This window comes from Serinus canaria, chromosome 5 (genome assembly GCF_022539315.1).
Source record: "Serinus canaria isolate serCan28SL12 chromosome 5, serCan2020, whole genome shotgun sequence".
NCBI lineage: Eukaryota > Metazoa > Chordata > Aves > Passeriformes > Fringillidae > Serinus > Serinus canaria.
The window spans coordinates 13,999,143-14,018,828 of record NC_066319.1 but is presented as its reverse complement, the minus strand read 5'-3'; the positions used below and the strand labels follow the sequence as shown (position 1 = coordinate 14,018,828).

Genomic DNA, 19,686 nt, shown 5'->3' with positions numbered 1-19,686 from the left:
GCAACATGGCTTTCAGTCCAAGGAAGACAGAAGATGAGGAAGTTGGACAAAGTCATCATATGCTGTAGCTCAGTCTTGATACAACCAGAATTGGCCCTTAACAACAAAAAGCCCTGTTTAATGTCTGTTATTTTCCACTCTTCTCCAAATAGCAGTCTTGACACCCTGCAGGATGTCAGCCACAGTCTTAAGGACTTGAGAACTCAGATTTTTCTCTCAGTTCTAGGCAACGTATTTGTGCAGTGAGACACTTGACTGCATTAGGGACATCTCCAGAAACTTGAGCATCTTTAGGGATGTCACATCCTGCAGCCAGAATGTGGTGAGTCAGCACCAAGGATAGCAGAAGTTCAGCTACTTCCTCCTCTTCACTGCAACTGCAGGATGTCACTACTTACAGTTCCCTCCTGTTGAGTAACTTCTGATGTCAGTTCTTTTTTTAATATTTATTCAGTTGGAAACTGTCTGTAATTTTGGAGTGCTTATGAGGCTTCTTTTCTTAATATCATCATACTGGGAAATCTGTAGAAATGATAAAGATGTAGGCCCTGGCATAATGCCTTAACTTCCAAGGTTTGTTGTGATGTTAGGAGAGTTGCACCCCCTGAAAGCCAGAGTACAGTAAGGAAAAATTATATGGAAAAATGGGACAGATTATCTTCACAACTGCCAAAATCAGTGACAGAATGGAGCCTTCAAAAATATCTGCCATATTAGGAGTAGTTTTGGAGCTCTTTTGGATTGTTTCTGGATAACTTATCACCTAATCCTGTGTGAAAAAAGGAGAGAGACTGGGCTTGACTTCAATTCCTGTGCATAGAGGGGTAACTTAACGACAGTTTGCTTTGTGTTGTGGGAGGTAAGTCAGATTTATCATGTTTTGTTTGTTGCTTTTTGTTAATTGGCATTTCTGCTACGATCTGTCATCTTACACTCCAAAATAAGTTGTAAACCTTAATTTTAAAACAACAACAAAAAAAATCTGCAAAATTCCTGCTCCGTGCTGTAAGTTCTATGTTTTTGAAAAGACTCCTATTTCTGCTCCCTTTTCTTTTCCTTTATTGAAGTTCCTGGGCAGATCTGTGTGTTTTGATAGTTTAGTGCTGCTGTTAGTGCATTTCTCTCCAGGAACACTGCAGACACAGGATCTCACTCTTCATGGGCAGGCAGGAGCACAGCAAGCCACATGCTGCCTGCTTCAGGAGGGCTGAATTGCAGCCAGTGGTGCCAGTGGTGAGTCCAGAAGGGTGACAGCTTTGATCTTGTGTTCCCAAAGCTCAAGGCAGAGCTTGCTTCATCATGGGAATTTAGGCAGAGTGATAAGAGGACCAGAGAGAGGAAGAACAAGGAGGAGCCCAGATTGTTACCTAAAATGACCTTAGTTTTTTGTTAAAAAAATGACCTTAGTTGTTTAAATTGTAGGGTCACAGGAACAAAATACACCATGAAAAATGAGATTACACTATTAAGCTGTCTCCTTGTGGTGACCATTTGTGGGCTTTTCTGCATCTCTACAGACAGGCTTGAAATCTGTAAGAAATTTATTAGTGAACTTTAGGTAGGCCAAACAATGGTGTGTCCCTGGGGTGGGAGCCCATTCACTCTATGCTCATTTTGGACTTTAGATATTCATTATTGTGTTTCAGTGTGTAACAGTTACAGCTTTGTCCTCTCCCATGCTTTTAACTTGTAAACTGGAGCTGCAGCACACCTTCAAATGCCTATGCTCTGAGTTCTATCCAATTTTCATGGAGAACCCTGTCAACAAAAATGGTGAAGATTGAATTCAGTGTTGCCTTTCACTCTGTCCTGCAAGTGAATGGAAGGGAAAGGAGGGGGAGATGAGAAGATGAGAATTGCCTCCAAGTCAGCTGGAATAAGCAGCCTGGCCTTGAATTGACAAAAGCTCAAGTCTGAGAGACAGCACACAATGGTAATAATGAAATATCCCAAATTATTGCTTGCAGAGCATCAGCAATGAGTGTCTGCTCTGTAATTGCACTCAGTCTTGCCACTGATTTTCTTTAAGTGAACCTAAATATTTTAGCTGTGTCTGAGACTTAGCAGCATTTCCTACTCTTCCACACACCTCCCTCTTGGGAGATTAGTAGGCACAGCATATTGATCATCACCATTTGATTGGGACTTGGCCTTTCTCTCTTCTTATGCTGCACTTTCTTGTACAGATTCAGTTGTGTTCATCCAACAAGTTAATTGTCCAAGAACCCAGTGCAAGCTTCTAGAGGAGGCTCCATGATTTTTACAGATCTCAGGTAATTAGATGACTGCATGTTGCTATATCCCCAAAATCAAATAGGTCTCTTTAACTGGAGATAATGTTTTGGACTGGATGAGAATAGCAAGAAAACAAACTGTAATAACACTAACATTGCAAGGACCACCTTGTTTACAAGCTGCATTTGGCTTTCTTTATTCTTTGATCAGGTCATTTTTCCCAGAAGTGACTAACAGGTCTGTGAATCTCTCAGGTTTTGGTTATAAGAGTTAGTTATAGGCAATGAAGATGCTTGATTTCAGAGGGCAAGAGGGGCCAGTCCTAAAGCTGTAATCCTTTACTGAGTCTCACCAGGAGACCTATAACCCAGGAATAACCTATTACTCTTTTAAATGCTCACTCAGCTCTGGCTGCATCTAATCCCAAGCTCAAATCAGGCATTTGTGTGTGTACTGCCTTTCATGCACACATGTGGGTGAACCCAATCATGTCTTTCCATCACACTTCCTCATAGAGATGAACTTATTAAGCATTTGTGGCATCTTGTATTCTTAACTCTCTTTCCTGTGTTTAGTTCTGGTGTTTTTGTTTTCAAAGAGACTAGTGAAGATAAAGAGATTTGTTCTTCTGTTTTATAAATTGTGTGTTTTGCACTCCCAGTGCAAACTTGCTTACTGGTATGATGCACCTGGAGGATAACAGCTTTTCTTCTTTACTGTTCCAGTTAGCTTCATGGACCAATGTAATTTAACACTGAGGTAATATCTTACATGGCCCATAAAGAAATAACATGATTTTGGAACCTCCTTTTCTGGTTTTCATTTTGGAATGATGCTTGGTTCTGCAAACCCTTAGTTGCCAACTTCAGTCCCAGTACTTGTATAAAAGATAAGTGCACTTTGGGTTCTTCAGTGTAATGTCCAACTTTTCCTAGCTCAGATTTAAAACAGTTTGTACCAAGTCCCTTGTTACCTTGTCCTGTCTGTGGGCTTTGTTATGCTGATGTGTGTTGGTAAGATGTTCTAGAGTATTGTAAAACTATTTTTTGTCTAGACTCAAGGATCAAATTTTCCACTTGGATATCATCCTTGGGTGTAAGCTAATACTTTCCTTAAATTCCTTCATATCCAAAGGCAAACTCAGACCTGTCTAAAATGGGAATAAGGAAGCTTGCAAACAAGATTGAAAAAAGGATCAACGAGTGTGGAGGTCACAGAAGCCAAATCTTAGTTTTGCAAAGGTTTTTCTGCTCTGCCAAAAGGGAAAAGCAGGAGCACAATTGTTTTTATTGCATCTCTCTTTAAAAGGGACTGTTTTTTGATAACTGATTCTGACACACATTCAGAGTGAAACTCGCTGTCTCAACCTCATGGCAGAACAAAGGCCAGCAGATGTAATTACTAAATTCTTGGGATTCAAGTATTGGAGAAATCACCAGAGTTAGCAAGGGCAGTACATTTAATTGCTTGCAAAGGTTATAGGTGCATTTGCTTCTCTGATTGGAAGGCTGGAATTCAATTTAGAGTGATGCAGGATGTGACCTTGTAAAACTCACTGCAGATTACTGATAGGTGTGTGAGGGTGTGGGGTCTTCCAGCTCAAGGAAAGCAGACTGTGAACAGCCCATCTGCCTGTAAGAGTCCAGAGAAAGTTGAGCCTGTTGGTTGCAAAATGTGTGTATTTGGAAAGAAATCAGCCTGGAGAAGGAAAAGATGGTTGTGTTTTAACTTTTCTTATGGTAATATTTGGGGGTAATTTCTTTTAGCTATAAAGGACAAAATATTTCTCAATGTGAGGGGATTTGGGTAGGAAACAAATTGGAGTGGTGATGGAGAGGTATGGATTGAAGGATTAGGACATCCAGTGTCTCACTGTTCAGATGCTGAGATGTTGGTATCAGCCTTTAGTCTCCTCTCTGTTCAGTTACAGCTATAATTCCTGGTTTTCACCTTTCCTCTGCTGGCCTTATTTAATTTCCCTTTTCCTTGAAGAAAAAGGAACAATTTCTTACATGTCTAGCCTTTTTTTTCTTCCTTCTTTGTAAAGGTTATCATTGCCCGCAATCTCTCTCAAGCAGCTCCTGGCTTTTATGCGTGGCACCTTGCTAGATGGCTGTAAATTTTTTACAAGACCACCACTGTTTCCAGTGAGCTAGAAAAGTGTAAATAACTATTCACACAGCAGGACTCTTCCAAGATTCTCTGCTAACCTCTGACTTCAGATATTGGGTTTTTTTTTCCTGGACTGCCAATTTTATATTTTGTGTATCTGCTTTCAGCTTATGCTTGAGGACCCTCACGTTTTCCCCTTAGTAATGTGATTCACCTAGGCAGCCCTAAAGGAGGAAACATCTGAGCTGTAATTGCCAGTATTTAGAATGATGGTTGCTTGCCTAATTCAACAAGCCCTACTTTCTCTGGTATTTTTCCTTTCCTTCCTCTGTCTCTTCAGATTTGCTATCATCAAGAGTTTTTAAAATATATTCACATTTCAGGCTTAAATATAAATTTAGATTAGCTACCATTTAATTAAGATAGCATCATCAGGATAATTAATTTCCTAAGATGGAACAACTAAGCCCTTGTGATTTACAGCCTGTGCCTTGTGATTTTTTTGTTCTGCACTGGAAATTCATGCAGGAGTGACATCAGCTTTGAGATGCCATGTCTGGTCACAGTGCCACCCCCAGCCTGGCTTGCTGGTGGGAGAGAAGTGGGGCTGGCTGAGGCTGAAGCCACAGCTGGGGGAAAGGTTGACTGCATGGGAAGCAGTGCTTTTCTGGAGCTGCTGTAAGCTCTGAGCTATAGACTCATAAATTATTTTCCACTCTGGTTGTGGAAAAGAAAAAGAAGTACCATATATTTCATATATTTTAGCTGTGTTGCTCCCTAAGCTACTAAAAAGCTCTTTGTGTACCTCCATTTTAAGTTCAGTGAGGTAACCTACACAGGAAAAAACAGAACAACTTTGTATGCATTCCACAGAGATTTGCTCCTGGCAACCTTTGAAACAACTTATTAAAAGAAATATTTCTGCACTTGTAACTAATTGTGTAGGAAACAGACTTTGGTTAGCAAATGTGTTTTTATGAGGACAAGCTGATTCATGCTTTTCCTTCTACTTCATAATCTATGCAGATGAATATTACTCTTATCCTTCCCATGCAGCTCTTTTAGAAATATTTTATAGTAAAACAAAGTAATTTTTTCAAAAGTAACAGTAAATTGACTCAGTGGCTTGAAAATTAATATTTTATTCTTGAATAAGATGTTGCATGAGGAAATGAAAAATCAAGACCCATAATAAATATAGTGGTTAAGAATGGCCAACTGGAAGTTTCTGTATTTTAGATCCAAAATATGCATTAACTGTCGGAGCAATGGTTAGACAGATGGATGTTTAGTGTATGTGGATGGGATTTTTTTCTGGAGTTCTTGATTTAGCAGATGTACAGATGAAGTCTGTAAGATAATAGTGTTGAGCCAAGGCAAAGTTGCTGAGTACAGTGCTTTTTTTTTCTTTTTTTTTTTTTAAACTTATGACTCATGGGTGAATCTAAACTAGAACTATCTTTAATACTAATATGAAATTCAAATGATGGCTTTCATGGCAGACACTGGAAGTACATCTTTGGATAATCTTAAACCAGGCTTTTCTTTCCTCCTGAATGTTCGATTGTCTTTCAAACAGTAAAATTTTGCAGTGAAGGAAACTTTAGAAGAAACAAAAATGGCACCCTGGACTGTATTTTTGACATAATCAACAACTTTCTGCATTTGCTGTGTTTGCCACCTCATGCCCAATTCCCACCAGATCTCCAGCATTCAGTGCCAGTTAAGACTCTTAGCTTGCATTTCCAAACCCTCAGCATGTTCTTGTTTTTCCACTGGGAAAAAGCCTCCCTGCTCAGGTGCTGTGCAAACAGCTCACCTCTCTGCACTGCCCTGTCCCCTGCAGTGCCATCATGCCCTGGGGACAGTGGCTGCCCCAGAGTGGCCTTGTTTGCCCTACCCCTGTGTGCCCAGCTGCTCTTGGGGCATTCCTGGCTGAGCACAGGCAGTGCTGCTCTGTCTGGTGCTCAGCTGTGCTCATGCTGGGTAACTGCCTCTGTGTGCCCCTTCTCTGCAGGAAGGGACTGGGGGAAGCTCACCCCAGCAGCTGAGCTAAAGCCAGGCCAGGACTGAAACCCCAGCTGCTCTGCAGCTTTTTTTGGCATGGTTCATTCACCTGAAACTTGATGGGCTCCTTAGGTAATCCTGATGCATTCTGGAATGTGCTGTGCAGGCTCCATCGGTGCCTTTGAGGAGGAGGTGAGGTCTGTAATGTTAGCAGAGCCCTGCCAGTGCAGTCAGCATAATGGCTTTATTGGAGTCATTCAGGTGCCTGAGCTGTTTCCAAGCAGGTTTAGGCAGACTTCAAGGACAAGGTACGAGCACATCCTGAGCCCTTGCAATCAGTGACTTGAGCTGGTAACTGCTAAACAGCAGGTTAGGGAGTTTTGTTGTTTATTATTATGTTTATTGGGTTTGTTGTTGTTGTGGGGTTTTTTGTTATTGTTTTTTTTGGTTGTTTTTTTTTTTTTTTTTTTTTGCAGCAAAAGGCTGCAACTCCTCCTCCTTTCCCCCCACTCCCAGAGTCCTGTGAGAAGAGTTTGGAGGGATGGATGCCTGCCTGCAGCCCCTGCAGAAGGCAGCAGTGGATAGCTTCAGCCAGGAGCACCTCGGGCTGTGTTTGTGCCTGATGTCTTTGGCATTAGCAGAGAGCAGGGGCAGTGTAAAGTGCCACAGTTTGCTCCACACCAAGGGCTGCTGCTGAGGCAGGGAGGGATAAAGGGAGGAGAGAGTTTTCCATGAAGATGCTTCCTCGGGCTAAACAAATGCTATCCTGTGTACTTCCCAGCTGAGGCTTAAAATAGAGATAATAAATTGATACATGTTGTGTTTTGTTTTCGAGCTGGTCTTCAGTCTCTAGATTGGCTTTTAAGTATCTTGTTGCTATGGAGAAAGAACAACTCTCTCTGTGCAGTGGGTGAGGAGAGCAGCGCTCCTCACAGCGTGGTGCTGTGCTGCCTCTTCATCCTGCAGCTTTTTTTCCTGAGGAAATACTGCTGTTACTGGTGTGCTGCTGTTTGATCTTGTCTGTTCTTGTGATTGATTTCCTCCCCCCTTTTCCTCGTGCCCTTTATGAATGTGCTTTCACCATCTCTGATTTTTATTTCCTCTGCCTTTTTTCTCAACGAGTGCTCCCCTTACTTCCAAATGAAAATTAGACTGTTTGCAAGGACTTATTCTCTCTCTCACAGACACTTTCTTTTCTGTATTTGTGGTCAGTGGAGATACCAGATTTGCACTGGGCATAGGAAAATACTTTGCTGCCGATACGTCTGTTTCTTTTCATTATTTTTTTTGGAAGTGAAAATGAGCTTGCACTCTGGCTCTACGCACACAGCAGAGACAAGGGGTGTTTCTGGAGGTTGCAGCAGCACTATGCATCTGCTGCTGACTCCTTAGAGCAGCAGAGTGTGTGTCTCAACAGCCAGGCATGTCAGGAGCTGAACATGTCTGGTGTTGGTGTCTCTCTGCTCTGTGCTGTTCCCTCACCTTGGGCTCGGTGCCCAGGCAGTGCAGGCTGCAATGCAGTTTGCTCACAGGTCATCTCCCCAGTGATGAGATGATGTCTGTGCTTGGGGGAGCGAGGAGGAAGGCCAGGCTGAGGTGGTGGCAGGGAATACAAATGCACAGCCCCATGGACCCCCCTTGTCCTTGGGACGTCAGGGGAAGGAGCAGCTTGTTCAGCCCTGCTGTGTCAGAGCCCTGGAGCTGCACATTTGGGTGCAGTTCTGAGGCTGTATCACTGAGAGCTTTTGTTTTCATGCTTTTCCTCCCCTGCTGCTAACTGGGGAACCAGTTAGGAAAATCAGAATGGTGTTTTAATTGGAAATACACAAATGAGTAGGGAAAACTTGGAATGAACCAGAGGAAATGCTGTGAAAGCAAATTCACCTCCTTTGCTGGTGGTTGCTTGATATCTAGGGACTGTTCCAGTTATTTTGAAAGGGCTCAGCTCCCAGTGGGACTCTGAAGTGAACAGGCCGTTTTTTCAAGGCCATCTGCTGAGCTTCTGGGTGCTGCTCATTTCTGGAGACCTCTGTAAAAATCTTGTTGTCTACTTGTTTCATCAATGAGAATGCCACGTGCATACCAGATTGACCCAATTTTTTCTCATGGTTTTCCTTTAATTTGCTATATTAAATTGAATCTGTCTCCATTTTCTGAATTATCTCTGATCCCCTGCGGTGTGAAGGAGGGCTGCTCATCTCCTGCTGCTGCTCTGAGCTGATATTACATTGTTAAGCTGCTTCTTGCTCACAGCTAGTTCTGCGTGTCTCTCCAGCCAGGGAGGTCTGAGTGTGTTGCTGCTCTGCCCCACATCCTGCAGTGTTCATGGTTGTCTGCCCACCCTGGGGTGGCCTCATCTTTGGGTCTGGCAGTCTCTGATGGTGTTGCTTTGTGCAGCCCAGAAAGGAGTTCCAAGGCTGGATTTACCTAAGGTCAATGCAGCCATGTGTGGAGGACAGGCCAGTGCTGGAGGCAGTGACAGACCTTGTGGCAAAGGGCTGCCTTTGGAGAAACAGGACACAATTCCTCTGGTGGGCTCCACCTGGCCTGAGCCCCTTGGCAGCCCAGCCCTCCTGTCAGTGTGAAGTGCAGTGGCTTTCTTGCTGTAGGAACAAGGAGGTGGGTTCTCAATCACTGTACTGAATCAATGTACTGTTCTCAATCAATGTACTGAACAACAGGGTGTTGAGAACATAGGGAAGACAGTGTCTGGTATTCCCACCTGGGGCCCTTTTGGTACCACCAAAAGAAAAATACTGCTAGTGTTTTAGTTCTGTTAGTACTGCTCTGATGTGACCTTTAGGTCACAGTAGGTTGGCACTGCTTGAAGTGTTTGCTATCATGGTCATCTTGGGAGCTGAGAGCATCGCTGATCAAAGTGTGGAACTTGGCAGAACCATCTCAGAGGCTTTTCCAGGATTCTCTGCTTGTGTCTCCATGCCGACACTTCTGTTGCTGGGCTGCTTTTTTTGGGAAACAAGCTACTTGTTACTGAAACAATTCTATTCAGTGATACCTCCATGAGCAAAGTGCTCTACCACGCTCCCTTTGTGAGGCTGGAAAGGGAGAAGGGAAGATGGGGACTTCACAATTCAGCTTTCAAATAGTAGCTGCTAGAAAATTTTCATTCTGTGTTTATGAGTAGATTTAAGTGTTTCAGAACCACTCTTAGAAAAAAATGTATATGTATACATAGCATTAAAATAATTGGTGTATTTCTGTAAAAACAGAAATCTACTTATCTGCTGAAGGGAATTACAGAATGCAAATGCTACATCATCATCATCTCTGCTGGCAAGATCAACCCAAGCATGAAGCTGGAGGTTGTCAGGATCTCTTGTTCCTGGGAAACAAATTGACACAATAAGATGAAGCCTAAAATCTCACAAATAACACGAATGTGAAGAATTTCTGGTTTCTTTTAAGGCAAATAATATCTCATACCAAGGAGTAATGGTTTGATATGCCCATATTTTGATTTAAACCTATACTCACATGTTTTGTGTATGTGTGTGTATATGTAGGAGTGAGCAGGTTATCCCTTTTGAGCTTGTGCCTTTTCCTGTTGGAGATGACAGAAATTTTTCTGACTGTGTTTTGCAGGTCACAGTCCTGAGTCCTTCACTTGGACTAATGTTATGGTCATGTAGTGATAGGTTGGACATGAAGATTTTTTTTCTCTCAGTACCAGGGTTTAAGCAGTATGGTCCTGAAGGGCTCAGTGTGTTGTTTAAGACCTTGGAAATGGATGAGATATCAAGGCCAGAACTTCCCCACTCACATGTGCTTAGGACAATTAAGCCATGGAATGGAAGCAAACTGCATCCTACCACGGGGCAGAGTTTGGATTGTTCCTCTGCAGGAGCTCAGGAGACAATCCTATCAGCCTTTCAAAATGCTTCCCTGGTCCTGTTTAACTCACCTAACCATCAGGCACTTCACTGAATGAAGGACAAGTGGCTTATTTTGACAAGGACTGTAACTTATGTTTCAGTGGGTTTTTTTTATCCTCTCAACATATCTTGCAAACACATGCAATAAGAGACGTTTGCAGACTTGCAAGCTTGTAAAATTGCAATTATTTAGGAAACTTATACAATGTGAGCTGCAGCAGTTTCATCATCAGTGCAAAGCCTGTAGCTGGGAGAAGGAAGAGGAGGAAAAGACCTTGAAGGGCTATCATTTAGAGGTTCTGTGCTGGTACATTTTGAGGCCATAACCTGATGGCTCAGCAGCCGGCAAGGCTCAGTCCCTCACTCTATGGTCTCTGTGTCAGCAGGGTGTTTAATATGACAGTGCTTTTTGTGATACGAGCTGCTGACTTCTGGGACTACCAAACAGATGGTGACTACGTGAGAACACATGTAAGTGGCTGACACTGTAGATCTTGTTTTCCCCAGTTGTCGTGCTGCTCAGGATGCAGTATTTAAGGCTGGAATCAGCACAAAGGGTCCTACCATCAAGACAAAAAGGAAAAATAACCACCCCAAACCAAACCCAAACACATCGAGGCCTCATGATTCTGATGCCCTGAGCTTTAGGGAGCTTGTGAAATCTCCTAGTTTGACAGGTCTGCCAAATTTTAGAGACGGCAAAAATAACACTGCAGAGTAAATTTCCTTTGTGGAGTCAAGTAGTACAATCCTATTGCAAAATTCAAGCAGTAAATAAATGTGGATCTGTGTGAAAAGAGGACTTTGGAAACAAAAGGACCAAGGGGTCCAATGTATATAAATAAAGCAGTTTGCTATTTCCTACATCTCTCAGTAAGGACAAAGGAAATGTCAGTATAGTGTCTCCTCATCAGTGTTTGAAAGCCTCACTGTAGTGCTGGATTCTTCTTTGGCAATCTTTTCTTAGCCAAGTGGCTGAAATCTGTCAAATTCCAATGGACAGAAACAGAGCCTGATTTCAGAGGGCATGGTCAACCTTTTTCTGAGATGGATCTCAGAAACGTCAGCCTTCTGACGTTCGTTCTTCTATCAGCATATCTGCAGCTTGTGGAAGTTTAAATATTAAAGCATAATGTCTGAATCATAGCAACCCTTCAGTGTCCAATGAGAAAGCCAATCTGTCATATTCACATGATGCATTTTACTCCATCTGCAGAAAGTAGCTTTATGTGTGCTTTTTAAAGGAAAAAAGAGCTGAAAATCCAACCCTTTTTGACAATTACACTATTTTGGAGCTGGCTAGTGCATAGGATTTTTTGCAGAGTAACATTGAGTTTCTCAGCAAAGAATGAGGATTTTTGTCTGGAGAGAAGTGTGAGTGGAAGAAAAGCAAGATCCTACAAGTTTGGAAAAATGAGAAATTTGGTTGAGATGAGCAAACCTGAAGCTGCCTCAGAGTACCCAGTTGTATCCAGCTGTCTCTCTGGGTACTGTGCCTGGTAAAAAGTGTAAGATAGCAGGGCAGAAATTTCAAGGCATGGGAGTAGTTGTAGTAGGCATTCAAGCAGAGAGGTTAAGCAGATGATCTCCGAAGGTCCAGACTAAATTATTCCATGTCCTGAAGCTGTTCTTGCCTGGGATCCATGAAAGTTCTGAACAATATCTGGGTTTAAAATACAGACATGGGAAAAAGGAGAGTGTTGAGGCCACACTGGCTTTCAGGCAATAAAAGTGATACAAATTAGCTAAAGTGTCACGACTAAAAGGAAAATTCACCAGGAAGGGCGGCTGGGGGCACTGCACTCCAAATGTCACTATGTTATTCTCACTTTCCCATAGGCTGTTTGTCTCCAAAATTTTGGAGAGACAGATGCCTGGGTGGAAGGACATTTGGAAATAGTTTGGTAGCCAGTGGAGATGCCCAGACAGCAGCTAAACCCTTAAAAAGTAACAGGAATGAAGCGCTGTCACATTGACCTTCTGAGCCAAGGGGAACTGCTGTACTGCTGAGATCCTGGTTTTTATTGCTGAAGGGGTAAATGAACATACTTATTTAGCAAAATACTCAGAAATTTGGTTGTGTATTGCACTGCTGATGAAACTGGATAATGGTTTTGTTTGGGTTATTTTTGCCTGGTTGGAGAAGGGACAATGTGCGTGTCGTTTGTGTGAGCCTTTCCAGACAGCTTGTGACTGTCCTGACCTGCTGTCCTTGGTTGTCTCCTAAGAGAAGGTGGTTAAATAATGCTGGAGTTGTATGACAGGAGTTTTGAAATGTGAGTAAATATCATCTGTTTAGCTGTAAGCAAATAAATCTTTCAAAATATCACAGTGGATACCTTAGGGGGAGAAGAAATATAGCTGATGCTTAATGCTTACACAGTGGGATCCTGGTTTGGGGGAGGGCTGTGCCTGCAGTTATTATGTCTCCATGTTAATTACAAAGCCAGGAAAAGGAAATGGGAGTGTTGTTGGAGGAAATGAGTGTATTTCAAGTTTAGTTTAAAAATAACCAACACCTTAAAAATCTTGTACAGCTGATCAGGAGATTAGTGTCAGGGTTTTTTTAGAACATTTGAATCCTGAATATAACAGTGGATACAGACAGCCATATTCTTGACAGTGCTGGTGTGTTCTGGGAGCAGAGTGTGGAAAATCACCCCTACTTGATATTTCTCTAGCTGAAGCCAGATAAGTCTGGCCTCTTTAAAGGACATATTGTTCCTGCTGTCACTCATATCTCTTCTGACATTGGTACTTCTAATATTCTGATTCAAGATCTCAGTGCAGTAAAGATTTATGGTTGGTAGGTCTGAGAGCTGGTTTTCTTCCTGAATGACTTGTCTGAATGAACCACTGGAGTCCTACCAGAAATACTGAAACAGAGGAATATTGTGTACATGAATGGAAATTAATTAAAATTTTAAGATAATAATTTATAATGTATGATCCTTGTCATGATTTTAGCTGGGATAGTGAGTTTTCTTCCAGTAGCTGGTGAAGTGCACTGTTTTGGATTTCAGAAGAGAAAAATGTTGATAACACACTGAGGATTTAGCTCTTTTGAGTTGGCTGGGAGAGGGGGCATAAGGAGCTGGGAGGGGACAGGGCCAGGGACAGCCAGCCCAAACTGGTCACAAGGATATTTCATACCATATGGCATCATTCTGAGCAAAAATTTGGGAGGGGAGCTGCTGCTGCTTAGGGGACTGGCTGGGCATCAGCTGTGGGGTGGTGGACACCTGTATTGTGCATCACTTGTTTTTTGTGTATTCTTCTTCTATCATTATTATTATTCTTTCCTTCTTTTTTGTCCTATCCAGCTGTCTTTATCTCATCCCACAAGTTTTACCTTTTTCCAGTGCTCTTTCCCATTCCACTGGGGGGCAGTGAGGGAATGCCTGCCGAGCTAAACCACAACTACATTAGAAAAAAAACCAACCAAACAAAAAACTGCACCTGTTTGTTCACAGTATGGATTTCTTGTCTTTTCAGCTTTGCTTTGCTGTTTTGTGATCCAGAATACAGACCTTGTTAACTGTTTATTACCATACTGGTAGTCTTAACATTGTCCTTAGTTATTTATAAAGAATGATTTAATAGATTAGTAGTAGCATTAACCAAACCTTGCCTATTGATTTCCCAGTATAATAACAAATAAGTGTACTGACATAGTTAACTGTAGAGATAATTAGTGGCTGCATGTTTGGAGCCAGATGCTCTGCTATGATAATAGTGAAATAAGGGGAGATGTGCCAGCAAATAACTTGGCCTGTTTTCTGTTTGGCTCTCTGGAAATGCATTTTTACTTTGTAAGCCCCAGTGTTTTGAAAGATCTGTCTGCAGGTATGTCATGGTTAGATGGAAGCTATAATTTCTAGGAAGCAGCAGATGTTTAGTGTGTCTGGTGAGTGACAGCACTGGCACTGGGCTAATTGTCACATTCTTAATGGGCATATCCCTGGTCAATGGTCTTAAGCCAGTAATAATCAAAGGCCTGACTTATTGAGTTGACATGGTTGCTTTTTTTGAAGGGGGAGGAGGTATGGCATAACAATTAATAAATTAAAAAGCAGCTTCCTACATGCACAGGATTTTAATTTGGGAAGCTGGTATCTATTGCTGTGTGGAATAACAATTTTAAGCAGCTGAGCTAGAAAAGTGCATGTTAACATTGTGAATAAATTAATTCTTAATGATGTAGGGCATAGCTGGATGCAGGGAACATTAAAAGAGCTTGACAGTATGTAAACCAAGATTCTGGTGTCCAACAGGAGGTAAAATTCACTTTATTCTAATAATTGATTAAAATTTTATTAGCAGACTTTAAGATATTGGTGGGGCAGCTCTTCAGGGATGAGCAACCTAAACATGTGCCTTCCTGTTTCCATAGCAACACATCATTTTCATCCTTTCCAGGCTGCCAGGATTGCATTGTGTACTGCAAGAGTATTAGATTCAGTAGAGCTATATTAACAGCTCAGTATTTTCCCTAAACCTTGCTATTAAATATTTTCATATTGGATGATGAATAAAATAAAAAAAGTAGTTGTGATTATTGGGCTTTTTTGAGAGAAATAAGTCATGACAGCAGAGCAGGAAATGAGACCTGGCAGCTTGGGTAAAGTGTTTTGGTCCCATTCCTTGACTGCAAAACTGGCAATTCCTGTGACCGTGCAAATCCACTTTGTCAGTAAGGTCAAGCTTTTTGCAGGTCTAGTTCTCAGCCTGGTGGTAATTGTTAAAATCTTTGGAAGTGTTTTTGATTATATTGTTTAAGCTGTTGGAGAGAACTGAAGCAGTGCAGCAAAGGTTAAGGCTATAAATGGTGGCCATTGGCGAGGATCAGTTTTTCAGCACGGTGGATCATGGCCTTGGAAGCACATTCAGAGGTGGCATTTTCAAGATCGACGTAAGAAATTTGGTAACTTTCCAGGATATTTGAGGCAAGTTCAGACTGCAGCATATTCATATTTTGCTGTGAGCTTGAAACTGTTCTGTTGGATTTGGAATGTCAAACTTGTCTATCAAGTCACAGAACTCTTAAGACTGGGACAAAGGATCTCAGTATCATTTTCACACAGTTCTCAGCTGCTGTGAGCATAGGAAAATCCTTTAAAATGCATATCCTTTGGATAGAGAAATACCTTTTAGAAAGATGTGTCTTTTGTCTTGTCTGTCGGAGATGAATAATTCAGTATATCCCTATGCAAATGTTTGTTACTCTATGAAAAAATGTGTGCACCTTATTCTTCTCTCCATTTATGTAGTGTCAGTTTCCCAGTGATGAATCTTTGTCAAATACAGCAGTGTGCTGTAGTGTTTTCTGAGCTGATTGCAAGTGTGTCTTCTGTTTTGGCATTGTGGAGGCTTAAATCACTGTTGAAGCTGCGAATTTTAAAATGCTATTTTAATGGTACTGCTATACAGTAAAAGAAGCAAATTACCACGAGGAAGTATTTAAGCAATGCATGGAGATGCAGCTCACCACAATATTTTCCTTTGGCCTTTAGGATGTTTAATTTTCTGTTTCTCTAACTGTATAAATTTTTCCACGGGGTGTTGCAAGGCGTGTCAATAAAAATCGAGAGCTTTCACGGTAGTTGTCGCTATAGTTACACAGTGCAGCTCTTAGCCTCCTGCACAGAGAGTAAAACTCCTGCAATCCCATAAAATCCTTTATTGGCAGAGAGAGATTGAAAGAGACACTGCTGGTGAGCAGCTACCAAGCAGATTCTCTCTTGCACTGATGCATTTGGAGCTAATGCTCTCTTCATGCAGAGGTCTGCAGAAATGTTGCGTGGAGGAGGACAGCAGGGAGAGGGAACAAAAAGCATCTTTTTAGGGGGAAATAGGTGCTGGACACAGAAAGAGGAAGGTAAGAAATAAGTGTCAAAATGAATTTTAAAAAGTCTCAGTTCATAGATGATGTCTCCATAAAAAAAGGAGTAGGATGCTGCTCTTCTCCTGACTCCAGAATTCCGTGCTTCGCTTAATCCTCAGGGTCTGTGCAGCACAAATGTGGAAATCAACACTAGCAGTAGCTTTTTGTCTCAACAGATCCCATATGCATTCAGGAGCCCTCAAATGGCTTTTAGCATGGCATCTCTGTGCTTAACTGAGTTCTGCTTTCACTCTGTATTATTTTCTTTCCTCTGTCCTGAATGGCCATTAATTTAAAGGTGTTGTATGAATTGCTCCTGTAAACCATGAACTTCTAAAATGTTCCCTGGGATAGTCAAATATCCCTGGAATATACATGGGGAAAAAAAGCACCCAGGAGCATTTTCCCAGGAAATCACTCTTTAAAAGCAGGCCTTTATAAGTCACCTTTGCCTTAATGATTCCTTCCTTAAGTTTTTTTCATAACTGAATAAAGTAATATGGGTTTATTTCATATCAGTTACCACGTGAGAAAGGATAATTAGGTGCATAACGTCTTATGTTAAATTCAACTCTTAATTTTTTCAAGTGTATTCTAAATACACAGGTGAACCAAATAACACCTTCACTTTAGGGTTTTTATTCACTTCTTTTCTCAAGTTCCAGATTTACAGAGCACCGTGAATCTAAACCCATGGATGATTAAATACAGTAGAGATTTTTAGAGCTTTTTCATTATTTGTTTTCATTACATAACATCCATGGGCTCAAGGTGAGGTCAGACCATGCACTAGACCCTTGGCCTAAAGAGACAACAGCCTAAGGTAGTTAAAATGAGGTGGGAAAAGGTAGAAAGGGCACAGTCAGTGAGTAGCCTTTAGCCAGTAATGCTGCACTCAGAGGTTTAGTCCCCTGCTGTCTGCTGCTTCTTGTGATGGTTTCTGCCATTTGTCAGAGGGAAGGTCTGACCAGATCCCTTCAGAGCTCAGGAGGGAGGATTTTAGTTCTGCTTTGTGCAGGGCAATTCTCCCTCTGCAATGAGAAAGTTTGGGGGTCACATGGCTAAAAGGAGCAAAGCGTCAGTAATGGAAACAGATAGCTGGAAATGAAGGAATTAGTCATGACTCAGGGTTTTGCTTTCAGTTGCACTCAAGCTTTTTTCCTCATGGCTTCTTTTTTCATTTCAAGGATAAGCCATTGGTCCACTTTGCCTTTCCCATCAAGGCTTGCCTTTGCTTCTTAAATCCTGTTAAGACCTTTGCTGATTTCCAGTTGGAGAAGCAGCTTTGAATCCATCCATGTAGTCAACCTGAAGGAGAACTGGTTACCTAATCACATTGCCAGCTAAGGAGTTTTTGCACCTCCTGGGACTTGGGTCGAGCCAGTGCACACTGACATGAGGCTGAACTTGAGTTACATTGCCATGTGGATGGAAAGTTGTGGTCAGGATCATGTTAGTCAAATGAAACCTTCAAAAATAGAATTATGCTTTCGGCTGAATGCAATGTTGTCATTGTTTAATTGTCCCCTGGAGAGCCAAAAAAATTTCTCAGTAGTAGCAGCATCCAAAAAGCATCTCTTGCAGAGAGAGCAAGAAATATTTCTGCCTGAGAGAGCTTTGTGAGTTTTCTAAAACAAAAAAACCCCAACCAAGCCAAAAAACCCACAACATCTAATTAAAAAAAAAAAAAAAAAAGAATTGAACTCAAAGTGCTGTGGGAACTGTAGGCTAATTAATTAGAAAGACTTCCTAAGAAATTTCTGAAAAAGATAACCTTTCATGCTGGAAAGTAAACAATTCCATGAGCAACCTTTCAGCAAGGCACTCTGGCCAGGAGAGAAGGTGTTGAAAATCAGAGCAACCGAGAGCATTCAAACCATATTTCAACACAGTAATTTAAAGTGTTCAAAGCAATAGCTACTACTTAAACATAAGAATAATTTCCATTTCTTCAGAAATTACTCCAGTATAACGTGTTTCCTCCATAATAATAGGCATTCTCTTGCAGAAATTGGTGACAATCCATCAGGCAGCTGAAAAAGCTTGGGAAGTCCCTTTGGTGTACAGTTGAATGAATTAGGTACCAAAGATGCTGTGAAACTAGGAAGACACAGCTTGGTGCTTGCTGAAGGGGCTCCTAATTCAGAGCTCACCATCTTGCTATAGAAAGTTTTGTTAGGTGCACAACATTCAGAGTTTTCTGTGCGTAGATGACATTTTGGACGGGTTACATAAGTATGCTTAAAATTGTTTAAAGATTTGAAATCTCAGTGGGTTTCTGATTTGGCCTGGGAAGCATTTAATTTTTCAGAAAGCTCAGTGTCTCCTGGCAGCAAGTTTGTAAAGCAGGTTGGGCTGGGCATCTGGGGCAAGGTCTGTTTGCTTTAACTTTAAACTCTGCCTGAGCTGGTCAGCTATCTGTAGGCAGAGGAGAGCAAGAGATGGGTAGAAGGACTCTTTTGACTTCAGGTATTTGCTTTGGGTGAGATGAACCCCACTCTAAAACAGCCTGTTTGTCACTGGAGTGTGAGATGATTTAGGTTCCTCTCTGAAGGATGTCTATGTGCATGCACAGGTGCATTCACCATGGATGTTCTGGGCTTAGGCAAGTTGAATTCCCCTTATAGAAACTCAGGTACTCCAAAACTCCAGTGAACATTTGCAGAGGGATGTGTGCAGAGACAGAAATCATATTGTGCTACAAATCGTGTTGTTGCTATCCATGCAGGGTCTGAAAGCATGAAATCTGTTTAGCAAACATGCCCAGTTATATGTAGAATACATGTCTGTATGTGTACATAGAAATATTTTGCAAACACAAATATTAAGTGTAGTATTGCCACTCGTGTTCTGATCCTTTTTAATATCTGGGTTTTGGACCAAAACAAACAAAAAAACCCTCAAAAAACCACATGGGTCAGCTGACCACCAACTGTGGTCATCTTGAAATACTTTGATCTTGATGGTTCTTGTATCCTTTGTAGTATTTTTAAGTAAAGATTGTGTTCCTAATTTTTAACCTTTCTGTGTCAGTAATTATTACAGAGAGCTTTAAAATGCTGATAGTGCCTCTTCCCTCTCCCCCCAAGAAAAAATAAAATAAAATAAATGAAAAGGCTCTGATGTAGGGAATGCTTGGATAAATCTTTAGATTAATTTGGAACATGAATCACTTCTGCTAGGTTGATTGGATGCTTAAAATTCTTATTCTTGCTTCATCTATTCCTGAATAGATTTAAAAAACCTCCATATATTGGGTCTCACTGAGATGGAGTTCATTTTCCAGAATCATGAGAATTGCATGTTGGTTCACCCATGGACAGAAATACAGTTCTGTTAGTAAGTGAGCCTGAAAAGTAAGGATCTCTTAGCTGAACTGTACAAGGACTATTTTCATGATTGGTGTTCAGCAGGCTTTAAGTTGTTACAAAACCAGAGAAAAAAACATTTCAAAGTGATGTAAGAAAATATCTCAATATTTTCTGGCTTTGTTGTTTTCATATTTGGTTGTTCTGTTTTCCAGCAGTGTAAAGAATAAATTTAGCTTCTCTCATA

At 41.4% G+C, this 19,686-nt stretch overlaps 1 protein-coding gene across 4 annotated transcripts in view; it reads left to right on the top strand.

Moving 5' to 3' along the window:
• SERGEF (secretion regulating guanine nucleotide exchange factor) overlaps positions 1–19,686 on the top strand; it is a 148,902-nt gene that overhangs the window by 108,995 nt on the left and 20,221 nt on the right. The window lies entirely within an intron of this gene.